Raw genomic sequence first — 24,916 nt, forward strand, 5'->3', positions numbered from 1 at the left:
GCCTCAAACACAGTAGAGACCCAAGTGACCACACGAAAAAACGGGGAGCTTAGAGGAACTGAGGATAGAGGAACTGAGGAATTCTGGCTGTAAAAATCTATCTGGCTCCACGGGTTTCAGAGAAAGGGACTACGGACCTTTAATAAACCAGGTGATTTCTAACATGACAGCATTTGTTAAGAGAACGCTTGTCTTGCTGGGTATGTTTTCTTTTCCTCTGCAATCATTTATTTATTCATTTGGGTTTTTTTTTTTTGACCAGGTGCCTATTCTGGAACTGCTGGTTATAATGTTCAGATTATTACAAAAAACAGATGGCCACATATAATAGGACATATTTATAACTATTAAGTGTTAATTCATTTCTTTGTTTTTTATTCCGTAAGTGGGTGTATATGTGGTACACAACAGTGATCATGAAAAATATTTAGGCATTAATATGTGTAAATAGTAAAACCTTGGCTAGAGAAGTACTTGAAAGCTTCACATGGAATATACCATAGATAGACCGGTTATTTAGACTCAATTATTTGTAGAGAAATGAAGGCATGACTTTTACAAGGTGAGATGGAAGAGTCACTGGATCACATAACTGGGACATTCAGCTTCAGAAATGGATGAAGGGGTTAAAAATGTAATTAGAAATCTATTTGTCTTTGTCTCTTACCACGGCTTTACTCTGTACTACCTTTGTTTCCCAACAAGCTTTCTTTATGAGATAGCAGAGGTGACCACCCCTACTTCTAAGGCTAGGAATCCTAATAATGAGTACTCTTCCCTGATGGTTCCACCAAGAAAAGCCCTGAGGGGCCAGGACTAATCACAGTCCCCACTCCCAAAGGCAAAGAGTAGGGTCAGCCCCACCCAACCCACACAGACCAAGGGTGTTCCTATGCGATGTGGTATTTATTTTCAGCTGGGAATCAATGTGGAAGTTACTTACCTTGTCAAAAGAATCCTAGGCTCCCTTTTCACCATTGTCAGAGACAGAATACTGAGACAGCTGAGCAGGATGCACTGAGAAAACAGAGATGCAGCACCAAACAAAAAGAAGTCATTTCCCGTAATAAGCAATTTTCACAGGCTATTTGCAAAACATATGGAAGGAGGGTTAAACCCTTGCTGGAAAGCAGTTTGATAAGCACCATTACTTAAAGTAACAATGTGAGAAACTGCAGTCAGTGACTAAACCCTAAGTCCACAGAATGGGTTTAGCCATTGTCAATTATTTTAAAATTTAAAATTGCTTTTATATTTATATTTAAACATATTTATATTTAAAATTGCCTTTATAATATCCAAATTTTAAGAATATTTATGTACTCTTATAGATAGAACCAATTAATAATTTTAGTTAAGATCTGATATTTAGAGTAAGCAGACCAGAAATATACCTTTTATGGAATGTGGTCTTAAGCAGATTCCTTTCTGGGAGTGCTGTATTTTTTATCACCACATTTTTCCAAATGCATAGGTTTATGTGAAACACATAACCTTTTATAAGGAGATAGTATAGTTTGGTTAGGGCTTCATGGGTACAGTTGTCCCCCAGCATCTGCAAGGAGTTGGTTATTGGACCAATGTCAATGGCCAATAGACATATGAAATAATGCTCAATATCACTAATTATCAGAGAAATGCAAATCAAACTACAATGGGGTATCACCTCACACCAGTCAGAATGGCCATCATTCAAAAGTCCACAAACAATAAATGCTGGAGAGGGTGTGGAGAAAAGGGATCCTTCCTACACTACTGGTGGGAATGTAATTTGGTGCAGCCATTATGGAAAACAGTATGGAGATTCCTCAAAAGACTAAAAATAGACATCATATGAGCCAGCAATCCCACTTCTGGGTAGATATCCAGAGGGAACTCTAATGCGAAAAGATACATGCACCGCAATGTTCATAGCAGCACTATGTACAATAGCCAAGACATGGAAACAACCTAAATGTCCATCAATAGATGACTGGATAAAGAAGTTGTGGTATATTTATACAATGGAATACTATTCAGCCATAAAAAAGAATAAGATAATGCCATTTGCAGCAACATAGATGGACCTAGAGACCATCATTCTAAGTGAAGTAAGCCAGAAAGAGAAAGAAAAATACCATATGATATCACTCATGTGGTATCTAAAAAAAAAGAACAAAGAACACTATGAACTTATTTACATAACAGAAATAGATTTGTAGACATAGTAAACAATCACTCAGAAGAGAGAAACCACATGATAATTTGAAGGGAAAATCTAATGTAAAGAATTACCAACTATATCAGGGGTTGGGGTAATAAACAATTAGCTATTAAAAAGCAGAGAAGTCTAATATATACAGCAGATGTAAGGAAGAGCCACTACTCAAAAGCTGTGATAGTGTCCAAGGAAAAGCACACCTCCCACACCCACCATTGCAGGGATGAGAGACCATAGCCATGGCTCACTGGATGGCAGGGAAGTCTCTGCGGTGCCACATGGCTGGAACTTTCTAGAAGTCTGCCCTTGGAACTTACCAGAAATCCTCATTTCAGAATGCCAGGGAAAGCTGTCCATAGGGAGGTATCTCACAGCGCCACCCAAGAAATGAAAAGGTGCTGGCCACCGGATGCTGCTGGCCACCGGATGCTGCTGGCCACATGCACTTGTAGGAACCTTGTGTTGGAGAAAGGACAAGTGTCTGAGGCTGGGGAAGCCAGGAGCTGGATGCTGGAGAGCTGCAGGAGCCTAAAGAATCAGTTCAGTGGAACCAGGAAGTAATAACCCTTTCCTGGTGTAATGTCTCTCCAGCGCCCTCTACTGTCCCTCCATGCCACCTGGCAAAGGAAAAATATTTCAAAGGCCCAGAACCATTTTCACAGAACAGAGAAAAGGTTGAAGGAGCTGAGGCAATAAATTGAAAAATGGTACATGGCCCATTTATATTTTAATATTATTACCTATATATCTGCGTTTAAGTGTATTATCTCAAAATGTGCCTGATATTTGTCCACTTGTTTTATGTTCTTCTTTGTCCCCTTTCTAGCCTTTTTCTGGTTAAGTATTTTTATTAATCTAGTTCCCCTCCTCCAACAGTTTGGAAAATATGCATTACTTTGCTAATGTTTTAGACCTAATTCTGATTATAAAATATATTATTGTACTTAAAAAAATTTTAACTGCTAATATTGAGGTAAATTACATACCATAAAACTCACTCATTTTAAATGTATGGTGGCGGCAGAGGGTATAGCTCAGGCGTAGAGCACATGCTCAGCATGCAGAGGTCCTGGGTTCAATCCTCAGTACCTCCATTTAAATAAAAAAAAGCAAATGTACGAATAAATTTTTTTTTAGTAATTTTACAGAGTTGTGAAATCATCATCACAGTTTAATTTTAGGGCATTTCTACAGCCCTCGAAAGACATCTCGTGGCCAATTTGCAGTTACTGCCTTTCCCATCTCTAGTCCTAGGCAACCACTGATCTGCTTTTTATCTCTGTAGTTTTGCCTTTTCTAGAAATTTCATATAAATGGTCTCATACAAATTGTGGTCTTCTGCATCTGGCTTCTTTCACTTAGCATAACATTCTGGAGGTTCATTCATATTGTAATATGTATCATTCCTTAATTTCTTTTTATTGTCAAAGAATAGTCCATTTTATGTCTGCACTACATTTTGTCCATCCATTCACTGCCTGCTGAACATTTGAATTATTTCTTGGCTGTTATGAATAATGCTTCTATGACCATTTGTGTACAAGTCTTTGTGTGAACATACATTTTCATTTTGGGGGGTAAATACCTAAAAGAAGAATTGCTTTAGTTATGTGGTAAATTTATGTGTAACATTTTAAGAATTGTCAAAAGGTTTTCCAAAGTGATTGCACCATTTTACATTCCTGTTAGCAATGTATGAGGGTTCCAGTTTCTCTACATTCTCACTAATATTTGTTGTAGTTTCTTTTAATTATAGTCATTTTTATTTTTCTGGTTAAGATGGCAGAGTAGTAGGACCATGAGCTCTCTTCTCCTCACAACTACAACAAAACCACAACTGAATGCTAAGCAACCATTGGGGAAAAAAAGGACTGGAACCTAGCAAAAAAGATTTCCTTCAACTGGAAACTTAAAGAGGGAACCACAGCGGGTCAATAGGAGGGGCACGCTCACCCTCCTATAGTCAGGTCCCACACCCCCTGAATGATAATTAAATCACAGAGGCCCTCCCACAGAAGTGAGAGTTCTGGGCCCCATGTCAGGCTACCCAGCATGGGGTTCTGGCACTGGGAGGAGGAGGAGACCCCAGGGCATCTGGTTTTGAAGGCCAGCAGGGCTTAACTTCAGGAGCCCCACGGGACTGGGGGAGACAGAGACTTCATTCTCTTGGGACACATACACAGAATCTCGCATGCACCAGGTCCAAGGGCAGAGGCAGTGATTTCATAGGAACCTGGCCAGACCTGAGTGCTGGTTTTAGAGGGTTTTCTGGGGAGATACAGGATGGCTGCAGCTCACCCAGAGGACATAAAAGCTGGTGGTGGACATTCTGGGAGTGTTCATCTACATGAGATTTCCTGGAGGCTGACATCTTGATTGGATCATTAGCACCAAGACGTATCCCCATCTGACAGCCGGAAGGCTTAAGGGCTGGGGAGCCTGAGGCCCAACAATATACTGGGTGGGAACACAGCCCCACCCATCAGCAGAGCCACAAACACCTCTAGACACCAGAGGTCCAGCACCAAACTTCACCCAGCAGTGGGCAGGCACCGACTCCTCCTGCCAGGAAACCTGCATAAGCCTCTAGTCCAGCCTCATCCACCAGGGAGCAGATATCAGAAATAAGAAAACAACAATCCCAAAGCCTGTGGAAGGAATCCACAAACACAGGTCAGATGCTACATTAGGACTGGCTGGACCCTGACCCTTGGGTGACAAGAGAGGAGTGTGTGTACTGCTGGGACGCATAGAACATCTCCCACAGAGGGCCACCTCTCCAAGGTTGAGAAACGTAACTAACCTACCTAAAAATACATTTATTTGTATCATAGTCAGTTTCCTTCATCAATGTTTTTCAGTTTTCAGAGTATAGGTAACCTCCTTGGTTAAGTTTATTTCTAGGTATTTTGTTGTTTTTGATGCAATGGAAATGTTTATGCCAGTTATAAAATTCTGGTTTTTGAAATGAAAAAAAGAAAAAGTGAATGAAGGGCCACAAATGGCAAAATATCCTTTTTTGGGGGTGGGTTGTACTCCATTACGTATATATGCTGCATTGTCTGTATCCATTCATGTATTGGTGTGCACTTGTGGTGTTTCCATATCTCAGAAATTACAAATAATGTTGCTGTTAAAATTTTTTTTCTAATTTTTAAAAAGTTTTTTAAAAATTTAAAAATTATAGTCATTTTTGTGGGTGTGAAGTATTATCTCATTATAATTTTAATTTGGATTTTCCTAATAACTAATGATACTGAGCATCTTCTCATGTACTTATTGGCCATTCATATATCTTTTCTGCTGAAATGTCTATTCACTTTTTTCTCCATTGTCTTATTACTGAGTTGTAAGAGCTCTCTTTTTTTATATTTATATTTTATATTTTTATTATTATACAAATCCCTTATCAGATATATGATTTACAAATATTTTCCAATCTGTGGCTTGTCTTTTCACTTTCTTATGATGTCTTCTAAAGGGTAAACTTTTTTTATTTTAATGAAGTCCAATTTATCAATTTTTTTCTTTTATTGCTTGTGCTTTTGATGTTCTTTCTACATAAGAAACCTTTGTCTAACCCAAGACCATGAAGATTTACTCCTATGTTTTCTTCAAGGATTTTCATAGTTCTAGATCTTAACTTTTGTCTATGATCCATTTTGCATTTATTTTTGTATATAGTATGAGGCAAGTGTCTAAATTCATCATTTGCACGTGGGTATCTAATTGTTCCAGCACTATTTGTTGAAAAAATGATCCTTTCCCTCACTGACTTTTCTTGGTGCCTTTGTTGAAAATTGATTTATAATAAATGGAAAAGTTTTTATCTGGACTCAAAAGTATAATCATGACTTATCAGGTTCTAATGATAATCAATGCTTTACTTTTTCCCCAGGTTATTTGAACTCTATGTAACACCCTCAGTTGATTTATATGCTAGTTTTATTATGTTTCAATTTCTACATATTTTGAATCCCCTCCTAAAAATTCCTAGCATTTTTACTTGATACAGTCCCTGTTTATTCAGATTTACCCACACATTTGCCATTTTTGTGTTCTTCATTCTTTCTTGCATCTGGGAACTTCTACCCAGGACCATTTTCATTTTTTGCCTAGTGAAAACCCATTAGTATTTCCTTTAATATGAGTCTGCAGGTGATGGATTATCTTAATTTGTTTGTGTGAAACATTCCTGAAGAATATTTTCACTAGGTCCAGGACTTAAGGTTGATAAAGGATTTTCTTTCAGCTCATGGAAAAATTTATTCCATTATCTTCTGGTTTCCATTGTCTTTTTAAAAATACCTTTTATTATTTGGAGGATTTTATTTTCTGGATAGTCTATTCCAGTTCTATCATCCAGATTACTAATTATTTCCTAAACTTTGTCAAAAATTCTGTGACGCCTATATGCTGCTGCATTTTTAATTTCATTCACAATGATTTTCATTTCTAGAATTTTTTTTTCCAATTTGTGGTTGATTAAGGAAAGCTACAAAATTTTTATTACAGTTCCTACTGAAGCATGAAGCCTAATTCTTTCTCTGAAACTGAGCTGCCTTTAGTGACTTCTTTGTCCAGTGGAATGCATTGGAAGTAATGTTCTGTGATTTCCAAGGTTAGATCATAAGAAGTTTTGCAACTCCCACCTGGGCTTTTTGAAATGCTTGTTCTGGGGCCACTTAGTACTCAGGATGCTCTCTTGGGAGTCCAGGCATCATGCTGGGAAAAAAACAAGCCACATGGAGAACGTGTAGGCCCTTGTCTGAAGCTGTAGATGAATTCCCAGCAGACAAGTAACGACCTGCCTGCTGATGTCCATGCAAGTGAGGTGTCTTGCTTATCCCACCCATTTACGTCTTCCAATAACTGTAGACCCAAAGACAATTCCGACGTTTATAGTCAGACACCAGCACAGACTAGGATCGGCACTAGATTAGACTCAGCCCTTCTCTTTCACCTCTCTTTTTCACGCCATCCTTCTCCCATCTTTTCTTATTATCTTCAGAGTTCTGGAGACTTCATTTTTCCATTCCTTTTCCTGCCACTCTTTTATTCTTCTTTCCCTGAATATGAAAACATTCATTTAAGACTATAAAGAGATGATGGAAAATGGAGTTGAATGTATATTAATACAACTGGAATTCAGGGGAGAAAACAATGTACATAAAATGTGCAGAATATTAAAAAGAGGGGTTTTATTTTTTAAGACCAAATTTTATAAAGTTATCCTATAAAGTTAATGATTAATAATTCAGAACTTGCACAAATCTGGAAAAATAAGTATGCCAATTATACTGCCATAGTATGCTGGAAATTACTGGCCTTACTAAACACAAATAAACAGAAATCCTGGTGTTGGTGGGGAAAATTAATACCTTCTTTAGCCTAACATTATAATATCTGTTTTCCAGAGAAGCATTATTTGACCCACAGCTTAAGCAAAGTAAAAATTAATGAGATTTTGTTTTAGGACAAGACATGCTTTTCAGTAGAAATGATTCGACAGCACACAAATCTAGGTACTAACAAGCTGTGTTATAATGGGGTTTTAACATACTAACAATCTGCAGTGGAAGGTTTTTCTAGGGAACATCTGAATTTGGAGAAAATTTTTCTAACCATTAAAATATATGATGATAACAGGCACTACTTTATGTATTATGTATAGCATTTTAAGTTTATTTTGTTTCTTTTGCTTTAGAGGCAGTAATTAATATAATGTATTACTGAATGCTCACTAAATATGAATTGTACCATTGGGTGTTTTTCAGAAATTTTATTTTTTATTTATTAGGAAATGTAAAACATTTTATCCAAATTTTAAGCAGGTAAATTCTAAGATAATATGCCCCTTATTTATTCTCACAGCACTTCCTTCTAAGCCATCATATCCCATATGCAACGACTGCTTCTGGTAACATACATCCTATGTTGAATGCTTACTATGTGCCAAGAACTGTTCTAAGCACTTTAAATGTATTTTCTAATTTAATTCTCCCAAGAACTGAAGGTGTAATGCCCATTTTATAGAATGATGAAACCAAGTCACAGAGACGTTAAGGAATCGAAGTGTTTTATGGCTGTAATACTAGATGGTGCTTCAGCTCATGCAGATTCACTCTAAATGACACATCATACTTAAATTACATGTTAGTTTGGGCTTTATCTTACTATTCTCTTTTTCTAACACCTTTTTAAAATGACTGCTAAGGGCACTACAATTAACTTCAGTAGAATGTCAGATGCTAATACCCAGAGGTTATGATAAAGTTAAAAGCTAACGATTAAATTGAGTTATTGTGAAAGCTTAGCCAACCCAAAATTCCAGAATAAATGAAAAAAATACATCTGACTGGGCTAGTCTTTTAAGATCCACATTTTCATCTCCATAGCAAATGTCAGGCATTCTAAGGCTGGACTTAAGCCCATACTTTATGGCTATAGTATTAGATGGTGATCTCAGCATGAGCTCTCCCAACATCCTGCATTTGCCTTACACTGTCAAAAACCAAGGTAATTGGTTTTTTAAAAATCCCTACTCAGAAAGCTATTTGTATTTTTATAAAAGTTCTATGTTCTCTAAATAATAGCTTAGCCTGGAAAATGTCAAGTCTCTTTTTAAATAGAACCTCTACCTCCTTTTTAAAAAATGTCCTTGCATTCCTTCACTTATTTCTCATCTGATAAACCCAAATCTGTAGCTTTAGATAATGTATGCCCTCTTCACAACATCATTTAAAATTAAGGAATAAAACTGAAGAAACCCATGTAACACCAAATTATGAATTGCATCTTTAAAATATCCTCTGAAGAAAAACACCTAAGCTAGAGAGATGATGACTCATGCCATAATTTTATCTTATGAAATTATAGCAAATCTCTTTTGGCTTACATCCCAGCCAAACTCTAAATGTGACTTAAATCTAGATGGAACATAGCTGCCAGATTCTACACTCATTTTAAGTTTCTTAAATCTATATTCTAAAACTGGATTTGACCACCTGTAGCCACCAATTATAAAGAAGACTGAAAATAAAACCACTCTTAAGATTTTAAGTCGCTTTTTGCTACAGCTTTGGGAGGTGCAATAATTATATTAAGCACTATAAAATTTTTGCTTTTTCACTCAGATTTCTATGTTTCTATATCTAGCACAGAGGATTTTCTTTAATAATGATAATAACAAAATGAAGCAAAACAGCTACAATCTGAGGACCTACTATGCACCATGTATATTACATACATTATTGTCAACCATCATTACAATCCTGGAAGACAGGTGGTGCCCACAGGCAAAGGTGACACTCACAGTTCTAGGCCTTTGTGCTGTGACTCAGTCTACAAGGAGGCATTTCTGTGGTGTGGTGCGGTTTGGTTTGGTTTAAGGAACACTGCATTGGCCACGGCTAGTAGCTCGGCACATGGCTATTTATCAGATGCCCTACCGAGAATGGGAGAGAAGTAAGAGCTAAGAGCTGGTACCACACCTTTAAAACTGAACCAGTTTTTTCTCTTCTTTTCAGTTCTGCATCCATGAGGTTATGGAATTCAGGCTTAGGACATGGTAGAAACCTAAAGCACCTCCCTTTCTCTGCTCTCCATTTGTCTCCTTTTTCCCAAGTGACACAGTCAAGTTCACTGTCCTGCCCTGGCACGAAGTGGTCTGGGGAAAACCTCTCTCTTATCATTTGTCACTTGTTCTCCGTCTCAGGCACGTCTCCTTTTCCTATCACCAAAGTGGCAAATTCCAATCCTTAGGGGCGAATAAGGGAATGAGGTAGAAAGGAGAGAAAAGACTTGCCATTTGGCTTGCATTGGCCATCGGTTTTTGTAGCCTCCAGCCTAAAGAAGAGGAATTTCACCATTGCTCTGGTTCAGCTCTCTGGTGCTGTAATTACGTTGGGGTTTGGAGACAAAAGATTTTGCTAACGATGAAGTATTACTTTGTCTTGTTTGGCCCCTGTTGTGCATGAAGCTCCCTCAACACTGCCACAGAGAGACAAGTCACAGGGCTAAGACTGAAAATTCAGATACTCCTGGCTAAATACAATCCAGCACCATCTTGATAACAATCTATCACTACAATTTGAACAAGTTATACTAGCAAACATCTATAGTATATGCTAGGCTCTGTTCCAAGTGATTTCACCCTCAGAAACGCATTGCCTTGGAAATGAAATCACCCATTAAGAGTTGAAAAACACTATATTCTGAATGTTGGCAGTAACAAAGGAGTTAAAATATATGAAATGGCACCTTGAGGGGTGAAAGTTTCCTTAGAACTGGTATGAACAGTTTTAGCTCATAGCTGAGACTCAGTCTAAAAATTATATTAAACACTTAGATTCACATATGGTGAATCATTAATTACATACGGATCATCAATTACTTGGGGGGAAAATATTGAGTTTTTTTCTTTCCTAGATTTCTATCTATTAATTAACAGGACTATTAATCTGCACTTATTTGGGGGAATAATAGCTCCAAGTTATTTCTAAAAAGTAAATGAAACACTTTCTCCTATGGATATTCAACATGCATGTTAAAAGCAAAAGGGTGGGAACTGAGAGAAGAAATTTGCTACTTTCTATCCATCTCCATGGCAAGATTCTACAGGTCATAATCCAAGGCTGTAAACCAGCTTCAACTAAAAAGCCTATAAATAATAACGTTTTAGAAGATGGGAGGTTATAGGGGCTGATAAGCCAGTTTACACCGTTCTTTTGAGTGGGGGGTAATTAGGTTTTTATTTTTATATTTAGAGGTACTGGGGATTGAACCCAGGACCTTGTGCATGTTAAGCATGTGCTCTACCACTTAAGCTATACCCTCCCCCAAGTCTACACTGTTCTAATTAGATCCATATCTTGCTTTGCACTATGGATCAAAAGCTCTACAGACTGTTAGGGAAATACTGAAGCAAAAGTAGCCAGCTGTTGAAACCAGATAAGTGGAGGGCACAAGCAGCTCAATAAGACCTAGAGATTTAAAGCAAAAGCAGAATCAGCAATTGGCCAAGGACAGAAACTAAGTTGCCCAAATGACACAATAAAAACTAGCAGAGACGATCTCCAGGTCCACCCATGTTGCTGCAAATGGCATTATTTTATTCTTTTTTATGGCTGAATAGTATTCTACTGTATAAATATACCACTTCTTTTCCATCTGGACCTGGAGATCATCATACTAAGTGAAGTAAGCCAGAAAGAGAAAGAAAAATACTATATGAAATCACTTACACATGAAATCTTTTTAAAAAATGAGACAAATGAACTTATTTACAAAACAGAAACAGACTCATAGACATAGAAAACAAACTTGTGGTTATAAGGAGGGAAAGGAGGGTAGAGGATAAATTGGGAGCTCAAGATTTGCAGATACTAATTACTAGATATAAAACAAATAAACAGCAAGGTCCTACTGTGAGGCACAGGGAACTCTATTCAATACCTTGTAATAGCCTATAATGAAAAAGAATATGAAAAGGAATATATATGTGAATAACTGAATCACTATGCTGTACACCAGAAATTAATGCAACATTATAAACTCATCATACTTTGATAGAAAGTTTTTTTAACTAGTAGAAATAGATAGAAGGAGCAGAGATCTAAAAGATGCTAAAGATTTAGATCTGTTTGGGATAAAAGAATCAAATCAAAGGAGAGCAAATTTTTAAAAATGTCTACATGGAATCCAGCAAAGACGTGCTGTCGCAGCCTGAGCCAGAAAGCATGGGAATGGGTGTGAATCTCTCCCTGCTAATAAGAAACAACTCAACGCATATGACCCACTGGGATTAAATCAGAACAGTCCCTATTTGTATCATGTTACTAAGAGAAGGAATTGGCCCATTTGTGATGTTCTGCCAATTGCTCTTTCTAAATGTGGAAAACATTTATAGCCATTCTTGGGATCATTGGAATTATTGGCTCTGACTTCAGATAAGTGGGATAAACGAGCCTCAGCTCAAATGCAAGCACCTTCTGTTGCATTCCTTCACGCCAGGCTCTCACATCTAATTCTGACGGAGACCTTCTAAAGGATTGTTCATATTTGTTTATTTGCTTTTCTCCTGCGTCTGTATCTTCACATATACTCACTCTAATGGACAGCTCTTAAGAGTGTTGTCATTTAAAGTGTTTCCTAATGACTAAATACTTGCCCATTTTGTCAGTGCTTATCAGCTCACCTGCAGATAGGGGTGTCCAGTGGATTCTGTTTTTGCTTTTCTTTTGGGCATGGGGTCAAACAGCTTATGATGGGCCCTTTTTAAAAAAGCATCAGTGATGTTTTTATTTAAATAATTTTCCCACTTAGATTATCTTACATGGGGACAGGAGGCATAAGGTATCTGTGTGCCAGAAGGTACGCTGATTTCACATGACCTCTTCATTAATAGGAAAAACATTAAAATTCTTCTAGAATTCTCTTTTCTGGTTACTCACATTGCCCTATACCTACCACTCTATGCTCCAGGTCGCTCTGATAGAAAAGGAGGGTGATAGAAAAGGACTGGGGGTGAAGTGCAAGAAAACAGTGTGGATGAGAGAGCCACTTACAATGTGTTCAGATTTAAGTACTGAATTACTGACTTGCAGATAGGCTAGTTCCCCCATATGGAAAATACAGGCAGAGCTGACATACAATTTTCATTTTCAACAGCTATAAATTACTACACCTTACTTGTCTACAAGACAATCATCCAATAACCTCTCATCTCTCTGATATAACCAAGAAGTAGGAAATAAGGGGGAAAGATGTAATAAACCAAATGAGAAATTATCACTTTTGTCCACTAATGCTTTTGAACTTTACCCAGAAGACAGCCCTTTGAATTTTCAGTCCATCACTGTTTCCCCTGCCTATGGCAGCGTAGAAGCAACAAGATGAGAAAGGAAGACGAGGCAGGTAACAGCACAGACAATGACAGCATAAGAGGTAGAAGTGGACAGCTGGACAATGAGGGAAGTGACAGAAAAAAATGCAGAAGCGGATTGAAGACCTTAAAACATTTAGGCATCTATTACATGTACACATCTGAATAAAGGAATGTTTTTACATGATACTAAGGAGTTCAGACAAGTAATTAGACTTCATTAAAGCCCTTAAGTGCTAGAACACCACAGTCAGATTTAAATTTTAGTTTCAATCAACCAGACAAGGGAGATTTCACAAGAACCATACTACCTGGGCTAGTACTGGGGCCACAGAGGTCGACAAGGTACACTCCCTGTCCTCGTGGGGTATACAATACGGAGAAGAAATTATAGAAGGAGTCAAAGGTCCTGGACCAGGCAGAGGAATGGATGAAATACAGAAGATGTTAAAGAGATGAAAGCAACAAGACTTAGATGTGGATGTGGAAGGTGACAGGAAGCCAAGATTCTAAGACAAGTCCTGTTTTCCAAATCAGAGGGCAGTTGGGTAGACCGTGATGACAATAAGCAGATTATGGAAAACAAGGGGGGAAATGTATTTGGGGGAAGGAATAAGTCCATGTTTGAAATGCTTATGGGATAGCCAGAAGGCAGAAATACTGTCCCGGAGTTCCACAGAAAGTTTTTCAGCATTACCATTGGTGGTTAATTTAATCTATCAACTCCACTGGGCTAAGGGCTGCCCAGATTGCTGGTAAAACATTGTTTCTGGGTATATCTGTGAAGATGAAAGAGATTCTGGAAGAGATTAGCATTTGAATCAGTAGACTGAGTAAAGATCTACCCTCACCCATGAGGGCAGGCATCAAGGGTCCAAATGGAATAAAAAGGTGGAGGAAAAGCAAATTCTCCCTCTTCTGGAGCTGGGACATCCACCTCCTCCTGCCCTCAGACATCAGAACTCCTGCTTCTTGGGACTTTGGTCTCTGATACTTGCACCATTGGCCCTCTGGTTCTCAAGCCTTTAGTCTCAGGCTGGGAGATACACCACTGGCTCTGTTGGTTCTCAGACCTTTGGACTTAGTCTGAATTATACTATCGGTTTTCCTGATTCTCTAGCTTGCAGGTGGCGCATCGTGGTATATCTCAGCCTCTGTAATCGCATGAGCCAATTCCCATAATAAATCTCCTCATATATATGTCTCCTATTGGTTCTGTTTCTCTAGAGAACTCTGACTAAAACAATCATGCACATGTGATGATGGAAGCTATAGGTGAAGATGAGAAAATTGTACATAGAATGAAAAGAAGATGAACTTATGAAACATCCACATTCAAACTACGCATTGATGAGGAGAAGTTAGGAAATATATTAAAAAGGATTTGGTTCAAGGACTAGGAAGAGAATTAGGAGAGACTAGTATTATGAAAGCTAAGTAACAGACCAAGGAAGGTGAGTCTGAGAAACGATTTTTGGATCTGACAACTAGGGCGTCTTTAGTAAGCAGCTAAAGGGGGAACCAAAAGCTAAAGTTTTGAAAAGTGAACGAAAGTTGACAGAAAGTGGAAAGCAAATACAGACTTTCTCAAGAGGCTTGGCTATGAAGGAATGGGAAGCAGCCTCTAAAATGGCCACCTCATGTCCACACCTTTGTGTAATCTCCTCTCCTTGCGTGTGGGCTGGACTTAGCAACTCACTTCTAATCAACAGGATGCAGCAAAAGTGACAATATGTCACTTCCCAGGTCGGGTTACAAGAAGACCGGATTCTGCCCTGCTCACCCTTTCTTGCATGCTCTGCTCGCTCCAGTGGAAGCCATCTACCATGCTGTGAGCTGCCCTGTGGAGAGACCCACATGGCAAAGGACTGCTGGAACCTTCTAGCCAACACCCAGGAAGGAACTGAGGCCCTCCACCCAACAGTCTGTAAGGAACTAAATCCTGCCATTGCCAGATAAATGAACTTAGAAATGGATCCTCCTCTAGATAAGCTCTGAGATGACTGTCACCCTGGCTGACATCTTGATTGCAGTCTTATAAGACACGCTGAGCCAGAGGACCTAGCTAAGCCGTACCTGGGTTCTTGAGTCCTAGAAACTGCTATTTTTAGGTGCTAAATTTTAGGGCATGTTACGCAGCAATGGATAACACATACAGAAGATAAGGTATGAAACAGTGATGCCTTAAGAAGAAAAGATTTTGGAAAGAGACTTTTTTTTTTAAGATCAGAGAATTTCAAACATTTTATATGCTGAAGAGCCAGTAGAGAGAGTTTAAAAATAAATCGAGGAGGAAAGGTAATTAACTAATAGGGCAAAAGGAGAGGAGAGGATATCAAATGACAGCCTTGCTACTCCAAGTGTGGTCTGCAGACTAGGAGTGTCAGCATGGCCTGGAAGGTTGTCAGAACGGCACAATCTCAGGTCCCAGCCCAGACCTGCTGAATCAGCATTTTAACAAGATCCCTTGATTATTCATCTGCACTGACCCAGAACACAAGCAAAGTAGATTAGGCTAGGAAGAAGGTAAACTCCACCTGATGCTAGAGGAACTAGGGAAAGAGATGGGAATAGAAATACATTTTCAGATAGAGTTGAGAACGTGAGGACTTGTTCACGAACACTGCTTCAGTATTTTCTATAAAATATGAATGCATTCAAAGCGTAGAGCTTGAAATGAGTGGCAAAGAATTACAAAAACTACTAAAATGGGTGGAAGAGGAAAAACTGGCCCAAGAAAAGACGTAAGTGTTCTTCTGCAAAAAAGTACTAGGAGCCCAGCTGAGTTGGGAGAGTAGGAATTTGCTAGATGTGGGTTTAAATGATTTCTTCAGTATTGCTCAGCACCCTGTGTGCAGAGCCAGAAAAGACAGGGAGTAGGATCGGTGCAAGTTTGAGGTGCGACTGCAGGTCGAGCCCTGGAAATGGGATAGCAAGTTAAAATGATGCACTAGAACGTCTTGGCTGGAAAAGAAAGGAAGTCGAGTCCAAGCCGGAGAAACACAAGGTTTAATGGACCAGTGCCGAGACGTGAGCACGAAGGAGGAACAATAAGAATACTGAGAAAATAGGCAATTAATTTTGGAAACCAAAATTTTTAAAAATGTAAGATTTCAGAGGTGAAAAATATTTGATTATGAAAACACTTCAGCCTCTCCCTCTGTTTTATTATTTTTTTAACAGAGGTACTGGGACTGAACCCAGGACCTTGTGCATGCTAAGCACACACTCCACCACTGAGCTATCCCCTCCCCACCCTGTCCTCGCTCCATTTTAAATCCTTAGAAATAGAAGAACAGATAGAAAAATTGTAACCATATCATTTAACAAGCCCGCCCTAAGGGTTATAATTGATGAACTAACTTTACGTGGTTGACTATTATCCCTTTAAATCTCATCAAGTGAGGCAAGTGGTTCTGCTGCCCCCACCGACGTCTCCAGTCGGCCCCCATCACTCCTCTGGTCTCTCTTTGGAAACAGACTCTTAGATTTACTTTAAGTCACAGAACACAGTCTGAATATGGAAATTAGTATGACCAACTCTCTGTAAGAATAGTAATTCTCAAACTGATTCAGAATGAAATCCTCTCGTCTCCTCCACTGGGGGCCAGCTTCAGGCAGGCCGCCTGACACCTGAAAGAGATGTCATTACTTTCTTCTCCCTGTTTGTGTCTCCTTATGGTGCCTTGACAGTTGGGCCACAAAGAGCGAGGAGAGGAAAGGAGACACAGAAAGTTCTCATTTGACTGCTACTGTTGTAAGTGACATCGGTCTTTCTAGGCCTTGCAGGGGCCTGAGGTGGACTCTCTCCTGGGAGTTCTGTGGGTTCTCTGGGTGTGCTTATCCAACTGCACATGCTGTGACGAAGTCATCTTCCGCAGTGGGCCCTGCTGCTTCTCCCCTAGATTCTTGGTCCGCACGCACAGACCCTCTCTTGAGAGGGTGTCTCCTTTTCCTTTGGCAGGAGCACTGGAACGCTTTTAAATGACCCTCGGCTGGTACTCCTCCCAAGAGTTCATGACCTCATCCCTGACGGTCATGCACCTTAGGCATGGAAGGCAGCTACTTCTCAAAGCAGAAACAGCTCTCCGTGTCTCTGCCCTGGCTCCTCAGGCCAATGGCAGACTCCAGACCGCTGTGCATCCCAAGTGCCAGGGAACACATACAAGCTCTCCAGTGGTCCTTGAAAGTCTGCCCCGGCTGGGCTTGAGGGGACGGAGGAAATGGTGGGCTGCAGGATGGGAGTGGAATGACCATTATGGCAGTAACTCTCCCCAAAGAAGCTTCTCCACACAATTTCTCCCTCCTCCACTTCCTTCACCTGTTTATCTCTTTATTGTCGGTCAGTTTTCTAACTGATTTCAACCTCCTGCTTTGAAAACTTGTATATGAGTCTATCACTTCACTGTGGGATCAGATTATCTACTATCTTATGGTCTTGGCCAGAATTTCCAATTTCACAACCAGCTACACTATAAATAAGTTCATAACAGTGTTGAAAAACAAGTAAAGGTGCTCTTGGTGGGCTCAAAATTATAAAGCATCTCAGAAGGCAAAAAGTAGCTGGGCTCAGTTTGAAGGAAGAACCGAAGCCCAAAACAAGGGAAGAGGACTGTAAAAAGTACAGGAGTGGTTTTAGGGGTGCTGAAGGGTTCAGAAGGACCGCATAAGGGGAGCAAGCAAGAGCCCAGTGAAACTGTCAGGAACACTGGGTGGAGCACAAGTCAGCAGGGTGCAGGTCCTCCTGCTTCCCGGTTTATGCCAAGCAGCAAATAGAAACACACTTGTCACATAACCTAGCCACTCCACTCCCAGACATGCACCCAAGAAAACTTGAAAACACGTATCTACACAAAGACTTGTAAGTGAACATTCATAGCAATGTTACTCACAAAAGCCAAAAACTGGAAACAGTCCAAATGTTCATGAATGGATAAACAATGGTATATCCATACAATGAATACTACTTAGCAATAAACAGGAATTAGCAGGTGGCACGTGCGACAACATGGATGAACCTCCAGTAATTATGCTAGGTGAAAGAACCCAATAACAAAGACGACACATTGTATGATCACATTTATATGAAATTTCTAGAAGAGGCAGCACTATGGAGATAGAAAGAAAATCCATGTGTGTCTGAGGCTGAGTGAGAGAGGGGATTGACAGCCAAAGGACATATGACATTTTAGAGGATGAACAGAGAGTTCTAAAACTGAAGGTTGCACAAATGTATAAATTTGTCAAAATCATTGAAAAGCCATCCACTTACAAGGGGTACATTATATGGCCTATAAACTATATACCTCAATAAAACTGTAAAGCAAAACCCGATTGGTTACTACCAAAACAAAAATAGGATGCACAGCCCCTAAATAGTTCAAATAAAAATGAAATTAATAAAATCTGATTAACAAAAAGCAAAATTAAGATAAAATGAAACAAGAAAACACAGACATAATAAATATAAGATGGTAAAATTTGTCCAAACTTGTAATTAACTGTGAACATTGAAAATGGATTAATTTACTAATTAAAAAAACAGACCAGCTTTAAAAAAAAATTAGGTCTACATTGAAATTGTAAGAGATATCTCTATACAAAGCAACAGTTGGAGGAGCTCAAGGAAATAACCTGGTCCAGATTGTGGCCTTGGGAATGGGCTGCTGCAGTAGTTGAAGGAAGTCAAGATGCTTCAAAATTAGGATGTTGAATATCGATCCAGGCAGACCTCGGAGATACTACAGGTTTAGTTCCAGGCCACCGCAAGCAAGCAACAATTGCAATAAAGTAAGCCACACTAAGTTTTTCGTTTCCCAATGCATGTAAAAGTTATGTTTACCCTATACCAGTCTATTAAGTGTGCAATAGCACTACGTCTAAAAAAGTTATACATATCTTAATTAAGAAATATTTTTGTTGCTAAAGCATGCTAACCAACATCTGAGCCTTCAGTGCATCATAATATTTTTGCTGGTGGAGGCTCCTGCCTCGATGTTGATGGCTGCTGACTGATCAGGGTGGTGGTTACTGAAGGTTGGGGTGGCTGTGGCAATTTATTAAAATAACACGGAAATTTCCTCTCATGGGCATTTCTCTCTAGCCTGTGATGCTGTTTGACAGCACTTTACCCACAATAGAATTTCTTTCAAAACTGGATTCAATCTTCTCAAACCTTGCTGCACCTTTATCAACCAAGTTTATGTAATAGTCTAAATCTTTTGTTGTCATGTCAACAATTTTCACAGCATCTCCACCAGGAGTAGAGTCTGTCTTAAGAAACCACTTTCTCTGCTCATCCATATGAAGCAATTCCTCATCCATTAAAGTTTTACCATGAGATTGCCGCCACTCAGTCACATCTTCAGGCCTCGCTTCCAACTCCTGTTCTCTTGTTATTTCTACCACATCTGCAGTTAAGTCCTCCACTAGATCTTGAACCTCTCAAAGTCATTTGTGAGGGTTAGAACCAACTTCTTCCAAACTTCTGTTCATGTTGCTGTTTGGACCTCTTCTCATGAATCACAAATGTTCGTAATGGCATCTAGAATGGTAAATCCTTTCCAGGAGGTTTTCAGTTGACTTTGCCCAGATCCATCAGAGGAATCACTATCTATGGCAGCTGTAACCTTACACAATGTATTTCTTAAATAATGAGACTTGGGAGTCTAAATTACTCCTTGATGCATCAGCTGCAGAATGGATAATGTGTTAGCAGGCATGAACATACTAATGTCACTGCACATCATCATCACTGCTCTTGGGTGACCAGGTCTATTTGCAATGAGCAGTAATATTTTGAAAGGAATCTTTTTTTCCTGAGCAGTAGGTCTCAATGGTGGGCTTAAAATATTCAGTAAACATGTTGTAAACGGTTGTGCTGTCATCCAAGCTTTGTTGTTCCATTTATGAAGCACAGACAGAGGAGATTTAGCAACGCTTACGGGCCCTCAGATTTTTAGGATGGAACATGAGCACTGGCTTCAAATGAAAGTTACCAGCTGCATTAGCCCCTAACAAGAGAGTCAGCCTGTCCTTTGAAGTTTGAAGCCAGACATTGACTTCTCCTCTCTAGCTGTGGAAGTCCTAGGTGGCATCTTCTTCCAATATAAAGATATTTCATCTATCTTGAAAATCTGTTGTTTAGTGTCGCACCTTCATGGATGATCTGAGTTAGGAATACCTAAATATGACACAGAGACACCAAGTGAACAATGCTGTTGGAAAAATGGCACCAACAGACTTGCTCCAAGTAGGGTTGCCAGAAATTTTCAACTTGTAAAATACATAGTATCTGCAAAGTGCAAAAAAAAAAAAAGAGCTATGTCTATACTGAAACTGTCTACAATGATTCTGGAATTCTGGCTGGAGAGTGAGACCAAGGGGCGTTCTCTGGGAGGCAGGCTAATGACAGCCATGAGGAGTGTTAAAGGGTGGAACCAAGGGTGTGTCCCTGGAAGAAGGAAGTGTTTTGCGTAAGAGTAGAAGAAGAATGGTTAAAATTAACAAAGAGAAAGGCAGAGTGAGATGACTGCCCTCAGGCCTTAGCTTTTTGGGGCTTGAGAGGATGAGCAACCTCTTCTCGATGGTGCAATAGTGAAAATGGTGTGACAAGAAGGCAGCTAGTGAAAGCCAGGGTTGAGGGAGGCACGTTCAGTGGAGGAAAAAGATATGAGGGTATGTCGGAGCTAGGTTTGGATCTGGCAGTATGTAACAGAATCTCAACCTACATTAATCAAATGAAGCTAACATTAAATCTAAGAATAAGTATTTCAGGGTTGGTACTGTGGCATTATGAGATCACCAGGGAAGGATCGAGTTGGCTTCCTGAGACACCATTCTTAGCACTTTGCTTTTGACCTCATGGTACCAAGATGGCTTCTCTAATGCCAGACATCACGTTCCAGTTACAGACAAGAAGAAGGAAAGAAGGGCAAAAGTGTGTACCGGCTTGAGTCTTGCCCTTTTCATAGCAAAACAGCAGCTCTCTTGGCTTAGGTTTACATCTCCTTGATCTGAGGCACAGTGATATTCCAAGTAAAATCAGTATTCTGTTAGTAAAGAAGGAGAGATAATAGAATTTTGGATATGTATAAGTGAATGCCAGAGTATTCATGTAGTATAACCTCATGTTGTCCTAAAAGGCACTTAAAGAGGTTTTACAAAGTTGTTAAAAACATAGCAAAGTTTTTTTTTTAAGTCTTAGAGATAAGGCAAAGGAGAAATAAGAATAAGATTATAAGATGGAGATGGAAGTGGGGTTCACTTACAAAATTGGCTTCAAGCTTTCTAGCAGCCAATTCAAAGAGGAATGCACTTTTAAAAGGAAACTCTACATTAGCCACTAGATATAAAAAAAGATTTAAAGAAGTTTTTGCTGTATAGCACAGGGAACTATGTTCAATATCTTGTAACAACCTTAAATGAAAAGGAATATGAAAATGAATATATGTATGTACATGCATGACTGGGACATTGTGCTGTACACCAGAGACTGACACGTTGTAACTGACAGTACTTCGATTAAAAAAAAAAGGGGGAGATTCCATGTCCTTAGAAAAGGGTTGGTTGGTTTGGTTGGTTGATTGTTCGTGGGAGGACTCCAAAAGGCATAGTAAAAGTGCTACGGTGGGTGGGCAACCCCCAGAGAAAGAATGATTTACTGGAGAAAGCACAAAGCAGCTGTATGACAGTAACACTGCCAAAGACAGGACTGAGTGTAAATGTTGGTGGAGGAGGGAGACTGTGGTCTGCAATTGTGAGAGTGATAGAAAATGACAGAGATTAGAAGCATTTTAGGATTAACTGGCTTTGAGGTTCAAAACTGCCCCAGGCTAAGATCTCTGGTGTTGTCAGTCCTGATGAGGCTGAAGTCCATGCCTCTGTCAAGAGTCTGCAGCTTTTGCTCACACTCTCATTAGAACAGGATGTGTTGTGAGCTCCTGAAGAGAGATCCGGCCAAAATAGAGTGATGTGGTCCCTGAAGTGTTCTCTGGTAGAGCGACTGAGAGAGGAGGCAGAGAGATGTGTCAGTTCCAAGAATCTCACCTCTCAATGTAGTCTGGGGCACAATGTGGCTTGAAAGCTACAGTTTCCATTTAAGGAAGTTTGAAACTCTCTTCAGTGTGCAAGCAGTACTCACGTGCCTCAAGCTGTCTCTCTTAAACATAAAGTGCCATGTGACCCAATGATCCCAGGCCTAAGTCTTTACCCAAGAGAAATGAAAATGTATATTCACACAAAACCCTACATGCAATGTTTATAGCAGTATTTTTCTTTTCTTAATCACCAAACTTGGAAACAATTCTAGGTCTCTATACTGGGGAGTGGATAAACAACCTGGGAATTTTACTCAGCAATAAAAAGGAACAAACCATTGATACAAGGAACAGCACTGATGAATCTCAACAGCGTTATTCTCCATGAAGGAAGCCCAACTCAAAAGGCTACGTACATCCATCTGTATGACTCCATCTGTACGACATTCTGGAAAAGGCGACTCTAGGTGTGGAGGATGGATCAGTAGTTGCCAGGAGTTAGAGGCTGAGGGGAAGGCTGACCACAAAGGGGCTGCAAGAAGGAACTTTTTTGGGTGATGAAACTGTTCCACATCTTAACTACTGGGGTAGTTATGTCACTCTATGCACTAGTCAAAACTCAAAGAAGAGTGAATTTTACTGTACAGAATCCAAATACAAATTTTTAGCAATAATCACATATTTGATAACGAAAAGCCTAGTTAACAATAATCCTGGAGGAGAGGGAGTGGCCAGCCTGGCAGAATAGGAAGGCTCTGAGTTCACGTCCTCCAATGGGCACACAAAGTTACAGTTACGCACAGAGCGACTACCGATGAGAAAGAATTCAAGACTATCATAGAAGATTTTCTACAACTAAAGATTTAAAGAGGGAACCAAAATGAGATGGGGAGGAGGAATGGAGACGTAGTATAGTCAAGACACGTATTCCCAGGCAGGCAACCCACAAGCTGGAGGCTAGTTACAATGTCAGAAGTTTGCTCCTGGAAGCAAGAGGTCCGAGCCCCATGTTAATGTTCCCAGCCCAGGGGTCCTGCACCGTGAAGACAAGCCCCAGAACTTCTGGCTGTGAAGGCCAGCAAGGCTTACTTACGGGAGACAGAGGGCTATGGGAAATAAAGACTCCACTCTTAAAGGGCACACACAAAATCTCACACGCTCTGAGATTCAGAGCAGAGGCAGTAATTTAAAAGGAGCCTGGGTCAGAAAAACTTGCTGATCTTGGAGAGCTTCCCAGAGAGGCAGCAGGCAGTTGGGACTCACCCTGGGGACACAAGTGCTGGCAGCAACAATTTTGGGGAGCTCATCCTACCGGCTGAGGACACTGGTGCTGGCAAGAGTCATTCTGGAATCCACCCTCTAGCTTATTAGCACTGGGACCTGGTTCCACTTACCAGCTGGTCAGCACCAATCCTGAGACATTGCAGGCCAAGTAGCTAGCTGGGGAGGGACACAGCCCCATCCACCAGCTGACCATCTGCCTTAAGACCCCCTGAGTCCCCAGCTGCCCCAGGACCTGGCACCAGCCACCAGTTGGCCAGCACTAACCCCAGGACCCAGGAGCCACAGCATCTGACACAGCTCCACCCACCTGAGGGCCAACACCAGCTCCAGGACCTGGGGGGCCCACAGCCAGAGATCCCAATACCCAGCTCCACCTATCAGTGGGCCAGCACTAGGTCTCCCCCACCAGGGGGAGCACACCAGCTGCAGGATCACTGAGGCCCCACAGCCAACCTGGGATTCCCTGGACACCAACCTCACCCATCAGTAGGCTGACAACAGTTCCAGGACACCTTGGGCCCCTCAGACCTGCTGCCCTAGGACCTGGCCCTGCTCACCAGCAGGCCAACATTAGCTCTGGGGCCCCTGGCCCTGTAGCCATTCGCCTTGTGACCTGGCCTTGCCCGCCAGCGAGCTGGCACCAGTACCTGGACTCCCATGGCCATACAGCCAGCCATGCCGGGACCTGGTCTTGCCCATGAGGGGCCAGTACCAACAACAAACTATCAGAAAGAGAAATTAAGAAAACAATCCCATTTATAATCACATCAAAAAGAATAAAATACCTATGAACAAATTTATCTAACGAGGTAAAAGACCTGTACTCAGAAAACTATAGGAAGCTGATGAAGGAAATTGAAGATGACAAAGACAGATGGGAAGACATACTATGTTCATAAATTGGAAGAATGAATACCATTAAAATACTATACTACTTAAGGCAATCTACAGATTCAATGAATCCCTATCAAAATACCTACAGTATTACTTACAGAACAAGAATAAATAATTCTAAAATTCATACAGAAACACATAAGACCCAAAACAACCTTGAGAAAGAAAAACAAACTGGAGGTATTATGCTCCCTGATTTCAAAATATACTACAAGGCTACAGTAATCAAAATAGTATGGTGCTGGCACAAAAGCAAACACATATATCAAAGGAACAGAGCAGTGAGCCCAGAAATGAAACCACACTTACATGGGCAATTAACCTATGACAAAGGGGCAAGAATACCCAATGGAGAAGAGACAGCCAATTTAGTAAGCGGTGTTGGGAAAACTGGACAGGTACATGCAAAAGAATCAATCTGGACTACTTTATCATACCGTACACAAAAATTAACTCAAAATAGGTTAGAGACTTAAATGTAAGACCCGAAACCGTAAGACTTCTAGAAGAAAACATGGGCAGTATGCCCTTTGACATTGGTCTTAGTAATATTTCTTTGGATATGTCTCCTCGGGTAAGGGAAACAAAAGCAAAAATAAACAAATGGGGCTACAA

The 24,916-nt window shown here is 40.2% G+C and overlaps 1 long non-coding RNA gene across 6 annotated transcripts in view; it reads right to left on the reverse strand.

Annotated features, from left to right (window-relative positions):
* LOC105081377 (uncharacterized) overlaps positions 1 to 24,916 on the reverse strand; it is a 38,659-nt gene that overhangs the window by 2,149 nt on the left and 11,594 nt on the right. For 3 of the 6 annotated variants that reach the window (XR_006720260.2, XR_836434.3, XR_836435.3), the window contains 2 exons: positions 2,518 to 2,656; positions 944 to 1,017 (listed from right to left, as the gene is read on the reverse strand). This is a non-coding gene — a long non-coding RNA (uncharacterized LOC105081377). Of the gene's footprint in view, positions 1 to 943; positions 1,018 to 2,517; positions 2,657 to 6,852; positions 7,270 to 24,916 lie in introns of all 6 variants that reach the window. The other 3 variants (XR_012510636.1, XR_012510634.1, XR_012510635.1) reach the window with 2 other exon arrangements.

The sequence above is a fragment of the Camelus bactrianus genome, chromosome 12 (genome assembly GCF_048773025.1).
Source record: "Camelus bactrianus isolate YW-2024 breed Bactrian camel chromosome 12, ASM4877302v1, whole genome shotgun sequence".
NCBI classification, from domain to species: Eukaryota; Metazoa; Chordata; class Mammalia; order Artiodactyla; family Camelidae; genus Camelus; species Camelus bactrianus.